At 32.9% G+C, this 16,452-nt stretch overlaps 1 long non-coding RNA gene across 1 annotated transcript in view; it reads right to left on the reverse strand.

Annotated features, from left to right (window-relative positions):
- Window positions 1-801: 801 nt before the first annotated feature.
- Window positions 802-16,452, reverse strand: part of LOC135130211 (uncharacterized) — a 198,672-nt gene continuing 183,021 nt past the window's right edge. The window contains exon 3 of the long non-coding RNA XR_010280709.1: window positions 802-987. This is a non-coding gene — a long non-coding RNA (uncharacterized LOC135130211). The remainder of the gene's footprint in view (window positions 988-16,452) is intronic.

A 16,452-nucleotide genomic window follows, 5' to 3' on the forward strand; every position in this document is an offset into this window, starting at 1 on the left:
TTTGTCGCTTTCTTTAGTTGATCCTTTTTGTAGCCCCCTTTTCGTCTTTTCTCCTCTTTTTTTCTGACCTTTCTTTCTTCTCGAAGTTTTTGGGAATTTATTTTAGCCCATTTTTTGATAGCCATTTTTGTCGCTTTTGTTTGTCGTCTTTTTTAGCCCATTTTATTTGTTGTTTTTTATACACTTACTTTTATAAAATAACATAGTCGTGATTTATGAATCGACTTGATTTTTTTGTCATAGGCATCTAGATTTTAGCAAAAAAAATCAAAAACTTGTAACAGTATTTTATACTAATATGAAAGGAACGCTAGCAAGAGCCGATAACTCAGTTGGTTAGAGAGTTGTATTAATAAGGCGAAGGTCTTAGCTATATTTTTTTCTATAAAAATTGAGTTTGTACGTCAGGAGCCTTCTGTTTAATGATATAAGACCATTTTTAAATAATGTCGTCAAGTAGTAGGTTTTCTGTTATTTTTTGAACATACATAGTTTACTCTCGGGAAGAAAAAACTGAAAGCTTATGTAGTTAAAAATGTTATTGTTAGATGTTTTTGTTGAAGTTTTACTTTTAAAACTGTTACTCGCTCTGGCAGAATGATTAACTGATTACCTGATCTGTTGTTTTTTCTTTTACTATTATTGTTGATATATTTTTTACGTATTGATTTTTCATTAATATACATTTTTTTATATAAATGCAAGGTTCTTTTCGTAAATAAATAAACAAATCTAATCACACTTATTTGGATTTATTACGCCGCTAACTTAATTTGAAGAGAATAATAAAATAAAAAACACTTTCTTTTGTAGAAAATCCTTTATTGAAATTTAAATTTCCTCTACAGAATGATCAATGACCTGATTTTCGAAGTTCATTAACTTAATGAAATTCCCAATCTTGCTACAGCTACAATCCAGAAATTCTGCTCCTGTTTTCACTCTTCTCACACTTTTTACAATTCATGGAAGTCGAAATCCTGCAACCTGCAACAACAAAAAAAAACACATTACTATACGATTCTACGTCTTGGCGAATATTCTGCGCAATATACAGAGTATTTTTTAACGAAGCGTTGCAGTTGCCTCCGGTGTTTAATGGCTGGGAGATAGTGAAGACAGACAGCTAGTAAACAGAAGTAATAAAAACCTACACAAAATTTAAAATTTTTATAGGTCACCACAGATAATAGATAAACACACAATTTGCATTGCTAATGTGGTGTTTATATCACATGCTTGAGCATTACATAGGTAGACAGCATTTTTGTTAGACAGGTATGAAGACAAAACAAACTAATAAAAACTTAACTAACCGTTGATAAAAAATTAAAATGCAAATTTTGATTGTGTCTAATGAGATGTGGTGGTGTGGGTGGCGAAGAGACTTTTGGAATTTCGTCACGTTATTTTAATTACCCATTAAAACGTGAAATGTTGTTTATTTTTGTAATATTTCATTCCGATTGAGGGACGGTGCAATGAAGTTTTTAATTTTTTATTTTTCGCGACGGACAAATATTGGGTTTTTCTATGGGTTAGAAGGTTTTTTCCGACGGAAAGTAATAACCCAGAGCCAGTGAAAGCAAAAGTAAATACCTACGCATTATGTTTATAAATATTCATTACTGTTAATGGGGCTACCTGTGCGAGATTTAATTCAAGTTCAAAGAAGTTTTTTCTGACTTGAGAATTCTTTAATCTTAGATTTGTACATGATTTACCGTTTCTTCTTTACTTTCATAATTTATATTAATGGTGTAAGAAGTTCAAGGGACGCTCTAATAATAATCAATCTAAATGACCTTTAAAACCCACTTTAATAAAATAATAGGAAGCATTGATTAATTAGTATCTAGATTCTTTCTATTAATGGAACACCTTTGAAATTCTATTTCAAACTGAGCGCTGAAGTAATTTTTGATATTTACAAAATTATTTTTATTATAGCAACAATAATAATATTTGAATAATATGAATATTGAAATATTTTGTAGTATATTACAGGTAAAATAACTACACTTGCTTATAAAAACAAACTCCTGTTTAATTTTATCACATAAGTGTTTTAAAATAAATTTTAGGCGTATCTACTTTTCAGTTTTAGCAACCACAAACAGTACTTCTCTACAATTTTTTTTATCTCTTATAATGTCTCTAATATTTTTACATTTATTATTAGTAAGTACTAGATAGGTGTATAACTGTCTTTATTTATATATTTTTAGTGCATAAAATGGAAAATTATTATTAATTTATACATGATGTAATACGTAAAGGTATTGCTATTAACATTAATATTACATTATTTACTTTGGTCATATGCTAAACAATTAGAAGTTCTATAGGGTCTTCCGGTTTGGCTTATTGTATTTATTTTGCGTTTACGTTACTGTGATTCTTTTTTCACATAGTCTTATTTGTTTATAATTTTACATTATGTAAATTGTATTGTGTTGGCTGGAATATTTTTTTATTTATGCGAAACTTAATATTAAACTTATAGTTTCCCCAGTTCTAATTCGGTTTTATGATAGTAGCCCATTCTGTAAAAGTTACCTTCCTTAACAATAGATTAGTATTGCCGATGATGGGAAAGTTATAAATAAGGATTTAACCATGCCGTTACCACTATACGGTATAATGGTTAAATCCTATTACACATCATAAAATCGAATTAGAACTGGGGGAACTATATTTGTTGTTTATTACACTAGAGATAAAATTTAAACTTCAAATTCAATTTCAAAGTCGTTGATATTCCTTTAAATCTCACTTTTGTTTTTTATTAAACATTTAAGTAGAATCGCTGTAGAATACTATTTTATTATTTACTTTAGGAGAAAATTAAATTTACCAACGGAAAGTGTCAAAGTGGAGAAAAAATGTAAAATGTAGGAGTATAAAATTTGATTTAATAATAGTTGCTGGAATTTTGACAGCATTTTTGACACTAGATACCTTTTAACCACAGTTTATTGACATTTTAATGTTTTTATACTTTTTATAGTATATTAATATTTTTTCCAAAAAATGTGTCATAAAAATCAAAAACTATTGGAGTGTTACTAAATTTTTGTTTTGTATTACGTATTTAAAATGTAATTAGTTATATTGGTACAGTGGTATAACATTTTCTTTTGTTATAATAATGAACAACAAATTTTGACGTGAAACCATCAAAATATGTAGTTTGAAACTAAGTACACAAATTTTAACCTTGGTTCCACAAGAAACGCGTTAGATTTTTACTTCCCGGGTGTAAGATATTCATATTACAGTACAATATTATGTTTTCTCGACGTTTCATAACCCCTAGAGTATGAAAAAATAGGTTCCCCATTTCCGTCTGTCTGTCTCCCATTTTCGTTTGTCTGTCGTCTGTGTCGATTTTTATTAGGCAGATAATCTCCGAAACTACCAGACCGATTGCTGTCAAATTTTATGATTGTGTGTTAGAAATACCGTGTATAATGTGGTAAAATTCTAACCAAAAACAGTCGATGTTAAGCATGTACTGACAATGTTTTATGTGGAAAAATTATCATAGGTGAGAAAAGCCCAACGAATGTTGTAACTAAAACGCAGGTTTTGAACAACGTGAAAGTTTTTATGAATCAACTCAAAGATCAATTTTGCTAACCCAAAAATGAATTAAAAAACTGACATAAAAATAGTCTGTGGTAGTAGGAGACATAGATATATGGTAAAAAATTGATCCAATGTATTATACAGAACTTCCCTCGTCCCTGAAGTATAGTCCAACAAATCCAGCTTCTTCCTAAAATTATTAAATTTGATTTTGTCATTTTTAGTTTTTTATGATAACTTTTAAAAATTAAACTAAAGATATATGTGGGCTGTTAAAGCACAAGCAAAACATGCTATGCATGTGTTTCAAGTGAGTGTGTCCATTTGCAAATTTTGTGATGTCTGATGACGTCATCAACATTTTTTATATACTAATAAGTGTGTTTTCAAAATTTCGAAAAATGGACTGAAGAGTTTTGATTTTATTAACAAAGAAAGCTTTTTCATTAATTTTTTCTCGAATCGCCCTGTATAAGCAATTCTAAATCAAATGTACGGCTTTCAGAATTTACAATCTTTCTATAATAAAATTAAAATTTCGGCGGCCGTTGATTATAATGTACAGCGCTCGGTATTCAAAATTGATAAAGTACAGAACTTACAAGTACGGAGACCGTCGGATATAAACCGTACTAGTCTGCAGGTCTTTTTAAAAGTACGGCTACTACTAATACAAAAATTCAAAAAATCTGGACAGCTGGGTTAAAAAATAATGACGGATTCATAAACCACAAGTACAGGAGTATGTTATGTTATAAAATTTAAATACCATTTACCATGCGAAATTTTGAGGTGATGTTTACCAAATTGTTGGGGGAGATTCGACAAATTGGTGACGTTTGACCGACTACATGATATTCCGAAAATCGATTTAAATTTCACTACAACCAGTCCAACAGTTTCGAAGATTATCGATGGAATACAATCGACATTGACAACAGTCAGACGGACGATAAACGGACGCAGACAGACGACACACAAATGACAGCTGAAACGGTGACCTACTTTTTCATACAATATAAGTCATGAGACGTTGAGAATACGTGAAATTAACTGTCCGACGGATGGATTCTATTAGCTTCCGATCGGGAAGTACCTAACAAAGGAAAGAAGTACCAAAATAATAAATCTCGAATATAGAGGAGTTAAGTCCATAATTTAATTTGTGCAAGTGTGTACAATATAAAATAATATTAGTACGCAAATTTGGGGATAAACCCAAGGTAAATGCTAACACACATTATTCCATGCAGTGAGAAGAAAAATTCTAGAGAAAAGTTAAACCTCCACAGCAATTGTAGATATAAATAAATTTAAACTTTAAGTTAGAGCTGATTTTATTTAATTAGAATTTCACTGCTTATAAATTCTACACGCTAAAAATGTCCTCTTAGGTAAAAGTACGTATATTTTATTAAAAAAGTGTATTTCCTTATTTTTTATTTACTCATGTATTTTTTTGACGGAGAAAATGAACGTTTTCCACAACTGTGGGCAGAAGTTACTTGAGCTTTTTTTAGGAAAAAAATTGTTAAGATAAACAATTAAACGTCTAGTTAATCTTCACTGTGAACAAGTTACACATTTTTGATAAAACAAATTAGCACCGATTGACAAACTAAGTAGAAAAATCTCTAGAATTATGAATAATAGTCACGTAGAAAAGGTAAATGTCAGAATTAATTGATGAACTGATTAGAAGTAATAAAATGATTTTTGAACACTTTGTACATTATGCATTATTAAGATTTTCACAGCAATATACCGGGTGTCTGGAAAATGGCGGATTAACTTTCTGCTACGCTCTTAACAATTAACTGGTGAGTCTGGCAAAAATAGTAAAAAAAAAATCCTTCTCACATTTTTTGGTGGAGTTATAATGACTTTAAAATTGGTTCTTTTGCTACGTTTAACAATTAAACAACACATTTTTTATCACAATAACTAGTAATAAAACTTTTTAGTAAATATTTCTCTCGCCTATGACCATGTTTAATTACCATTTCAGTTAGAATGTACTGTTACGAAATACACCCTTACGCCGCCTCGATACGACGCCTATGGCCCTCGAGAACTCTCTGGTCTTACGCCGATAATGATTCATCCTCAATGCGACTGAGCGACGGAGCACTAAAGAAACGCCTGAAAGCAGAAGTCGCGAATGGGGATTCCGGAGAAGTTTAGAAGCAGTGACGTAGGGTTTCGAGAAGGACCGCCTGCTGTTTAAATACAGTCAAGAAGCCGAGTCCAGCGAGTGAGCGAATTTATCGAAGTGAACCACGAAGTTATGCTGTACATAATCGCTTTAATAGTTAGTCGTGCAATTCGAGTTATTAAGAAATAAATTGTTGAGCTTAACCCACGGCAATTTTATTCGCCCGTTCAACGTAACAGTACAAAGATATAGTTGTGTTGTTTTTGTAATAATTCGATAAAATTCCATTTCACAACAATGTTTGCCTGATATAAAGCGAAGTTATAAATAAGCAAAATCGAGTAAGCAATTAAAAAGTTTTCAAAGCCCTACGTCTAAAATTTTCGTAGTTAATTTTAGGTCCCCTGATAAATTAAAACGAATTTGAAAAAATTTTTTGATCCTTTAGTGTTTTATTTTTTATGAATTTGAAGACTTTTTAGTTCGGGAGACTCTTGGGTACCAATGATGTATTATTACGGAGGCCCACAGAGATTTTTTTTTTAATTATTATTTAAAACAATTTTGGTGGACTTTGGTGTACCTACTATTTTTGTAAAATTTTGACTTGACCTGTTTTTGAGTTAATTTTGGAACGTTTTTTTTTTGAAAAATTTATTTAACAATCTTGAGGTACTAGGTATTCTTGTTTGAAGAGAATTTGAAAGTACTTTGGAGCTTCTAGTGTCTTTTCTGATAATAATTTAATTAAATTTCTTTGAGGATGCGTTGTTTGCTAACATCAGTCTCATCTTAACAGGTAACTAGCCCCACCCACCCCCTCTCTCTTTCTTTAGAGGGTATCTCATTTGTCAAAATCAGTTTTATCTTACAGGTACTAGCCCCGCCCACCCACCCACTCTTTTCTTAGAGGATATGTTATTTTCCAAAATCACTCTTATCTTAGCAGGAACTAGCCCCGCCCATCCTCTCTTTTCTTAGAGGGTATGCCATTTACCCAAATCGGTCTTAGATTAGGAAGTACCCCGCCCACCCGCCCTCTTTTTTCTTAGAGCGATCTTATTTACGAAAATCAGTCTTATCCTAGTAGGTACTGGCCCGGCCAACCACCCTTTCTTTTTTTAGAGGATATATCATTTGCCAAAATCAGTTTTATCTTAGCAGCTACTAGCTAAGATAAGACTGATTTTGGCAAATGATATACCCGCTAAGAAAAGAGAGGGTGGGTGGGCGGGGCTAGTACCTACTAGGATAAGACTGATTTTCGTAAATGAGATCGCTCTAAGAAAAAAGAGGATGGCTGGAGGGGCTATAACCTGCTAGGATTTTGGTAAATGAGATCTGCTTAAGAAAATAGAGGGCGGGTGGGCGGAGTTAGTATTTATCTTCTAAAATCAATTTGTTATATTTCTTGTACTAAAAAAAAATAAAAGGTGGATTTCAGTCACCGTTGTTACTAGGAAACCAGGAAGTGCGCCGGAGGTATTCACGCAGTAGGTGCGTACAGTGTTGCCCATTTTACTGTTATAAAATTACGTTTTTTTCGTGATCTACATCATAAAGAATTTTTTAATTATTTTTTTGGGACTCCCGAGACCTCTGTACATAACGTACTGAAGATTTATGTAGACACCCAATATTACAAAACGAAGAAAAATTAAATAGACCAATAAAAATGGACACAGACGTAGAAAATAATCAGAACAGAATTCATCATGTTAAGATAACTCTGAAAATATCAACATATTTTCATTTCTATCTAAAAATGGGATTATATTTAAAAATTTTCGAATGCAACATGTTTAAACATGGAGCTATGGAATTTCAATTTTCTTATAGATGTTTCAAATGAAGCGTTTGTTTCATAACATTTTCGACTTGAGGCGTGTGATACCTATTCTGCATGCTTTACTTATGTCATTTGCCAAAATCGATCTTAGATTAGCAGGCACTAACCCAACCCACCCGCCTTCTATTTTCTTATAGAGATCTCATTTGCCAAAATCAGTCTTATCCTACCAGGTACTAACCCCGCCCACCCACCCTCTTTTTTCTTAGAGGGTTTCGCATTTGGCAGAATCAGTCTTATCCTAGCTAATAGTTGCTAAGATAAAACTGATTTTGGCAAATGAAATACTCTCTAAGAAAAGAGAAGGTAGGTGGGCGGTCCTAGGACCTGACAAGGTAAGACTGATTTTGGCAAATGAAATACTCTCTAAGAAAAGAGAGGGTGGGTGGGCGGGCCTAGTATCTGACAAGGTAAGACTGATTTTGGCAGATGAAATATACCCCTAAGAAAAGAGAGGGTGGGTGGGCGGGCCTAGTACCTGACAAGGTAAGACTGATTTTGGCAAATGAAATAACTCTAAGAAAAGAGAGGGTGGGTGGGCGGGCCTAGTACCTGACAAGGTAATACTGATTTTGGCAAATAAGATTCCTCTAAGAAAAGAGAGGGTGGATGGGCGGGACAAGTGGCCGCTAAGATAAAAGTGATTTTAGCAGGTACTAGTCCCACCCGTCCACTATTTTCTTAGAGGTTATGTCATTTGCCAAAATCGATCTTAGATTAGCAGGCACTAATCCAATCCACCCGCCATCTATTTTCTTATAGAGATCTCATTTGCCAAAATCAGTCTTATCCTGGCAGGTACTAGCCTTGCCCACCCACCCTCTCTTTTCTTAGAAGGTATGGCATGAAAAATCAGTCTTATCTTGTCAGTTACTAGTAAATTTACTTTTAATATAATAACTAAATTTGCTGAAGTTTATCCCAACAATTTTTTGGAAACAGGTTTACACTAGTTTTTGGACACAGCAACCAATTAGTGTTCTTAGACCAATTTTGCACGCTGAACACGATTCTGCAATCCGTTTGTCGCCATCACGTCAAGTTTTTGAGATATTGAATATGACAAGTTTTGATGAAATTTTACTATATTTAGCAGTTTTCTTACAAAAAATCTTTAAAATTGAAAGTGTAGTCCAGTATTACTTTGTCGAGCATACGTTTGACCATCGGATAATCGCTCATCATGCCTTCATCTCAAAAACCTTGGTAATTTTTCTCCATGCTGTGTAAACTTTTATGTAGCCGTTTGCCTTGTTCATAACTGGTAGCGCCTAAGTTAGCAGGAAAAAAATCTAGGTGCGAATGAAGGAAATGTAACTTCAAAGACATGTGAGCCCCAATTTGTTTATAATACTTTAATAATTTTGCAACAAATTCTTTGTAATCGGAACTTTTGTTAATACCGAGAAAATTGTGCACGATGACAAATATCTTGTAAATTGGCTGTCTTGAATCAGTTTTCGTATGTCCGGACCTTCTTATATTTTGGCATAAGATAACGTTGGAAAAATTTTGAGTAAGTATTTAAAGGCTGCACCATTTTTGTAGAGTGCTTTAACGAAATTTTTGATTAGCCCAATGATTAGTGAGCTTGCTCAATCACAAAATCTAGACGTGTTGGAGAACAACTGAGCAGGGATTTGAATTCAGCGAGCGAAAATACACTAGAAATGATAAATAGATATTCAGTCCAAAAAACTTTTTTGATTTTTGTAAACCTGTGTAATTAAGAAACCTGCCCAAATGCTAAAAGTTTCTGTGAGTGTCTACGACTATATAAAAAAGTATCCCGAACTAGTGAAAATTCTTAATCTGTTTTTTGCAGAGTGTGCTGTAAAAAGGTAAGAAAGTACCCAAATTTTTGTTATTGCTATATTTTTGAATTTGTCACATTTATTTTTATTAAGTACTTAAGTAGTTTCAATTTCAAACAATTGCATTAATTTATTGATATCTTATTGCTTTCAATTAAAGGCGAGAAGTAAAGCATGCACAATATGAATTAATTGTATTGTTGACATCACCTGTGAGAAGAAGTTTTCGATAACTCCGCATATTGGGACAAGCCTTCACAAAAATAAGCTGAAGAATCCTACAAATGTGAAGTCACAAAGTCTGCTTTCATAATCTTTCTCCAACACCCAGAAGATGACAAATCAACAAGAATATTGTTTCGAATTGTGTGAAGCATTCCTCAGTCAGTTCCCGCTGAGAGTATCTTAAGAAAAAACTACGTGGACAAACTGTTTCAAAAATACAGCAGGTTATTAGTCAAATTATAGGTGATAATCTAATTTATTTTCATGTCGATCAAGCAACCGATTCATGTGGACGTTATGTAGCAAATTTGTTGATTGGAACTTGGACCAGTGAAAAATGTGGCAGTTCATATTTGACTACCACAAAAGCTTTGGAAAAGACAAATAATAATACCATTACAAGGCTTATTCATGAAGATTTAACCAACTTTTTTCTTCCGGAACAAGTTCCAGTTGAAAAAATAATATTAATGTCATCAGGTTATCAAAAATATGTTTTCCTCGCTTAATTCATATTAAACGCTTAGCTCATGGTATAAATAGAGTGGCAGAGGAAATTAGAATTTCCGATAGCAAATGATTTCGTCAATAATGTTAAAAAATGTTTATTAAATCACTAGAAAGCGGATTTCTAGGTTTAATGCTTCTTGTGAGAAATGTAAGCACTTCAAAACTTTTTTATATCTGTAACTATGATACAATTTGGAGTCATTTGACACATTTCTTTAATGCTTATTTGCTTTTTTTTCAATTTTATGCATATTAAAACTTATATGCTTATTTAATGCTTTTTTCGACGAATATGAGTTTTAATGCATATTTTGTTCAAATGCCGGCCTTGTCGGGATGACAAATAGCTTGTTAGTTAGCCGTATCGTATCGTATGCATTTTACCTGGACTTGACCATTGAAGTACACTTACTCAAGTCCCTTTCTGTGAATAGGTTCCGGTCGTTTGGGTAATAAAATTTTATTATAGGATTGGAAAAATACTCCATAGATTTTATGACTTTAAATCTTTACTTCCGTTGATAATGAATTAAAGCTTTTAACCAGATGTTCTTTTTCGGCATTTTGCGGCAAGACCGTTGAAGATTTTCCAGAAAAAAGGATTATTGTACCCAACTACCTACCATAAAATTATTCTAATGGAAACTTTTAGGCAAATGAACTGTTTATTTCACAACCATCAGTCTATCGCATCTGTCGTAGTACAATGTTATACGTGGTTCTCCCTTGTTACATGTTGAGTTCTTTTTGGTAATATTACTAATACTTTAAAAGAATGCCGAAAGTAAAATCGACGCCCGTGATGAGTGGATAAGGGATTTTCCAGAATTAAAATTAGAAAACAACAAAATATTCTGCAGAGCTTGTGTGAAAACCGTAAGCCCACTAATTTTTTTTCATCTATTTTCCTTTGTTAATCCTGTATATGTACGTTGTTTTAGATTCAAAGTGATAAAAAATATAACGTGACGCAACATGTCAGAACGACTGTTCATGTAGAAAGGAAGAAAATATTTGAGGTTTCTAAAATTAAACAGCAGACCATACATGAATCTGTTGCATCTACTTCCACAAAAGATGAGCAGTTTCAGTTTAATTTCGATGTATGTAAAATGATGATTCAGTCCAATATACCTTTAAAAAAATTGGAGAAAGGCCCTCTTCAAGAATTCCTTGAAAAACACTGCAACCGACATATTCCGGTTGAAAGTACTCTCCGAAAAATTATGTAGGCCCAGTGTTTCAGCAAGTTTACAACGAAATTAAACATCGCATTGGAGATAATTATTTATGGTTCGCAGTCGATGAAACAACCGATAGTTGTGGAAGATACGTGGCAAGTTTAATTGTTGGAATCTTAAATAAAAATTTCCCTAGTCGAGGGTATGTAGTAAGTTTGAAAATGTTAGATAAAACAAATGGCAGGACGATTACCAGAATTGTAAATGACAGTCTTACGTCACTATTTTTGCCAAATGCGTACCGGCGAATAAAATTTTATTGTTGATCTCGGATGCAGCTCGTTATATGTTGAAACCAGGGAATAATCTATTATATTGTACCCCAATTTAATTCACTCTACTTGCATAGCCCACGGTTTAAACAGAGTGGCTGAAGGAATACGTTTGCAGTTTCTTACTGTTAATAAATTAGTGGCAAATGGTAAAAAGATTTTTGTTAAAGCCCCACTAAGAGTGCAACATTTTGAGTAAAAATTTCCAAACATACCATTGCCCCCAGAGCCGATTATAACGAGGTGGGGAACATGGTTACAGGCCACATTTTATTATAACAAATATATCAAAGAATTTGAGGAAGTAGTTACGGAGTTTATCGAAGATTCTTCTCAATCGATTAAAGATTGCATAAATATTTTGGAAAACAAAGATTTGCGACAACATCTAACTTTTCTAAGAAGCAATTATCAATTTGTATGTGAGGTAATAGAAAAGTTAGAAAAACCCAACATGTTGTTGGTAGATGCCATAAACTTAGTGAAAAAATTTAAACAACAAGCAAACGCAGTAAGGGGTGATATTGGTACTAGAGTATCTCAAAAACTTGACGAAGTGTTAAATAAAAATGCAGGTTTCGGTGTTCTTTTCGACGTTGCTCGTGTTTTACAAAGCCAGAAGGTGGAAAATTTGGAGTTAGATTCAACATTAGTTGCAAAATTCAAATTTGCGCCAACAACGAGTGTGGGTGTTGAACGCACATTCTCCAATTTTAAACACATTTCAAATGATCGGCGAAAAAATTTTACAGTGGACAACTTGGAACATATTACAATCATAAATTGTTTTAAAGAAAACTGAAATACGTGTGTAAAATATAAAGTCTAGGATTATTGTAATAATATTTTATCCAAAGTTCTAAGAAGTGTTCTTTGATTTGTAATATGATTATGTTTTTAATGCTTTTTTGCTTAAAATAAAACTTTTTTATTGAAAATGTTGTGCTTATTTAAGCGCTTATTCTTAATTTTTTTGTGCTTATAAATCCGCTCTCTATAAATCACCTTTGAAAGTATAATTTTATCGAAATGCATTGCCCAATTTACCATTACCTCCGCAACCTGTTGTAACTATGTGGGGAATATGGTTACTGTGTAAAGAGCATTTTCTTACATACTCAGTTTAGTTATAATTTGAATTCTTATACTGGAAATAAACGTTACAAGACTTGTACTTTAACAATAAATAATTAAAAACATTGTTTTGTTTTATTAGACATATTTAAATTAAGTACTTGCTTCTGCAAGTTTTGCATATTTAGCTGCAATTTTTAATAAAGTGGTGCATATTTTAACCAAAAATGTGTTGAAGATTTAACACAATCACTGGTTTCAAAGTGAGCATAACCTGAAATCAAAATAAAAAAGATTTATTTGTGTCACTATATTTTGCATGACAAAAGACTTTAAATACTTTGGTATTATAAAATTTATATCATTAAAACCAGAACATCAATAATAATTAGCATTATTGACAAGAAAAATCTGATCCCTGCCCTGTAACTAGGTACATATTTATTTACATCGACCAGGAACCCAAACCAGTTAATTTTTTTCCTATTAACCATTAATTACATTACAAAACAAACCCGGTAGCGAAGACCCACCACCCCACTTCCCGCTAATAACAATCTCTCAGTCTATAATTCCGTAATTGATTCATCAATAATGTCCTTTCCTCCGCAAAGAGCGTATCTAATTCCTTCGGCGTTTTACAACCGCATAATCTTCAAGCATGCACTTAAACCGTTCAAAGCCATTTCTCTCAAAATGAAATATAACGTTATTACGCCACCGCCGCAGTAAAACCCGCCGCCATTGACAAAAAAGCTGGTAATTAGAAACAAATAGACCTTCGGAGTCATCGCTAGCGCATAGATATTAGGCGATAAAGTTTATTTATGGGTCGATCCACCGACAGATACATACATAATTCGGGCCGTAGTTGTCGGTAGTTCAATTGACAGCCGCCGTATGGCGCCCGCAGGCGGGAAACAAAGACATGTCCTACCGGAACTGCGATTCCGGTTCAGCGAGGACCGCCGCGGCATCTGTCGTACAAATGAATATTTATAAATGCGAGATTTACATATTATCGGCGAGGTCCCATCGACTGTGTCGGGGAATTTATTCGCAGGTTGTGTAATTTTATAACGGACACAGCCAATGTCTCGGACTGTGAACAGTCGAGCGATGAGAAAAAACGATTCTTGGGTTTGTACTACATGTGTGGTTGTTGATTTTTTTGTTTTGTTCTTTCTGTTAAGTGGATTTGAGTTTTATGGCGATCGGAACAAAGGCGTTGGTTGGCGAAGTGTTGCGACGGAGACGTCGTGGGAAAACTAAAGGAAGATAAATTCGGTTTATGGCGGTTTGGAGTATTTCAGGAGAGATTAGAATTTTTTTGCTGGGTGATTTTTCGATAAATAAATAAAGCGTTTTGCAAGTCTGATTAATATCAAATGGGATGAGGAAAATTCGTCACTCGACTAGTACTTAGTTTTTAGAGATGTTCCGGTGGTTTATTTCGCGAAGAGACGTTTACTGCAGGCGGCGGAATATAGAGGGCAGCAGGAGTGTCATATGTACGTTATATTATTGGTAGTGAGGAGTGAAATCAAATTACGAGTTTCATAAAAGGGTCGTTCGATATGAAAACACCTAATTTGAATAAAAAAGTGCGCCGCATGATTTTTGATTTTGATGAGAAAAATTGGGAATCATTTTTTAGCTAACCAATATGACTAGGCAACTCTTTCAAACTCTGCTATTATGAGTTGTAACCTTTTTTCTATAACAAGTATTGAAATGATTGTAATTTTATTTTACAGCCATGGTGAGCTATTAATAAAATTTCGTTATAATTTGCTGATTTTCATCTGGCTCGTGTACCAGCACTATTGATCTGAGAGAGTCGATTTTTTTCATGCATTTCGTACTCATTCAATAGAAAATGTTATGGAAGTTTTAAGTTTTTTGACTATCATTTTCTTGGAAAAAAAATTATTTTAGAAAGTTTACAAATTTTAAGCATTTTTGTCTCCAAGAACATCATGGTCCAGGAACATAAAACTACAAAAAAAGCGTATAGTTACTGAAATTTTTATTTTGGTATGAGTAGTTAAACATTTTCAAAACTGATGTATAAATATTAATTCAGGCAAAAACACAAAAAGTCATTCGTGTTTAAAAGGCCGATATCTAATACATTTTTCTATTTATTTCAAATCTGGAGCATTTGAAAGTTTTCATCGAAAAGTTGGGTAAGATCCTCTAAGTGCCTTGCTAAGTTAAGACATCACAAAAATCAATCGCTTAATGTCTAAAATATCAGGGAAGCAGAGCTGGATTTAATATCAGGAAAAACCTGCCTAGTGGCGGGTTTTCAAGGGGCTAAAGTGATTGAAAATAGGAAGCTTACCACTACAAGTTGGTGACGGCAACGAAAAGTAAGCGGTTTATTAAATGTTTCTTTTTTATGTAGAAATATTGGAATTAGAGAGCAAGAAAACAACGTAATTGCACTTATGAACTTGATTTAATTTTGTACTAACAATTGAATTTCTTCTTTATCGTAAGCTAGAAAAGTACGAATTGCATTGAATATTTTTGAACGTTTCATTGTTCCTAGAATACGAAAAAGTAGATCTTCCGCTGCAGATACTGACTGCTGTAAAATTTTAGATATTGAAGTGCTGTAAACGCCACTTTTTCGTGCTATTCTAGCCTCCCTAAGTAAGAATTTTGTGATTCATATGACATTTTTCAACTGATTTTTTTTTCGGTTATTAAGTTAATGAAATAAAAGTAGCGTATGTTCGAAAAAAAGTCCTCTAGTAATTGAAGCCATTTGGCACTTTATTTGACAGTAGGTAATAGTCAAAATGATCAAGGAACGAACGCGTTATTTTAAATTTTATGGGCTACTAGAGGACTTTTTTGATCATATGGTTCTATTAGTTTATTTTACACAATTGGTAAGTTCTGTTTTAAAAATAGTTAAAAAGTCATTTCCATATGTTCGAACTGTCGCCCTGTCCCAAATACGTCAAATCTGTTACCCATAAAAATAAATCCAAGTGTATTAAATCTGGGCTGCGAGCTGGTCATCGAGTAGGGTCTCTACTGTCGACGCAATAGTCATAATAACCGTTTCTCAGAATTATAAAGATCAACCATTTTGAACAAGCAGCATAGAAATTATGTTCACACATCTCAACATAATTTATATTATTGCCAATTCAAGCGAATACAAAACATTTGAGTGTCTCTTGTCGTTAATTTAAATTTATACGTGTTATATTTGCAAAGAACTAAATTCCCCTTCGTTCTTCAAGCTAAAAGCAATGGCGTTTGCAAAATTTCAATATTTCTATCTGTTCTCAAGTTTTATCTGGGACATCCTGTACCTAAGTAGGTATATTAAGACCACCAAACATTTAAAATGTTCAAATTACAATGCTTCAAAATCTTTTTTTTTTTTAATAAACTGAAAAAGTACAACCAAATTTTGTAATTTAACCAGAAACAACAAAATGCTACTCTGAAATTTTTCAGACGATTATCAAGATTTATACCTATTTTTGTCTCTTTCGAAAACTAAATTCGTCTCAAGATTTATTTAAGTAAATCTTGCTTCGTCATAAATTATATTCATTTTTAATTTGTTTTGGGAACCAAAACGGCTTGTCTAATTTTACTGAAGTTCTGGTATGATAGTCCTTTTGTTATTAGTATGACATTATACATACCAAAAGTGATGAATTTATTCCCTCCAAAAAGTTTATGACATTAT

The sequence above is a fragment of the Zophobas morio genome, unplaced genomic scaffold (genome assembly GCF_036711695.1).
Source record: "Zophobas morio isolate AGI-343-1 ecotype UQ-CSIRO unplaced genomic scaffold, CSIRO_AGI_Zmor_V1 ptg000017l, whole genome shotgun sequence".
NCBI lineage: Eukaryota > Metazoa > Arthropoda > Insecta > Coleoptera > Tenebrionidae > Zophobas > Zophobas morio.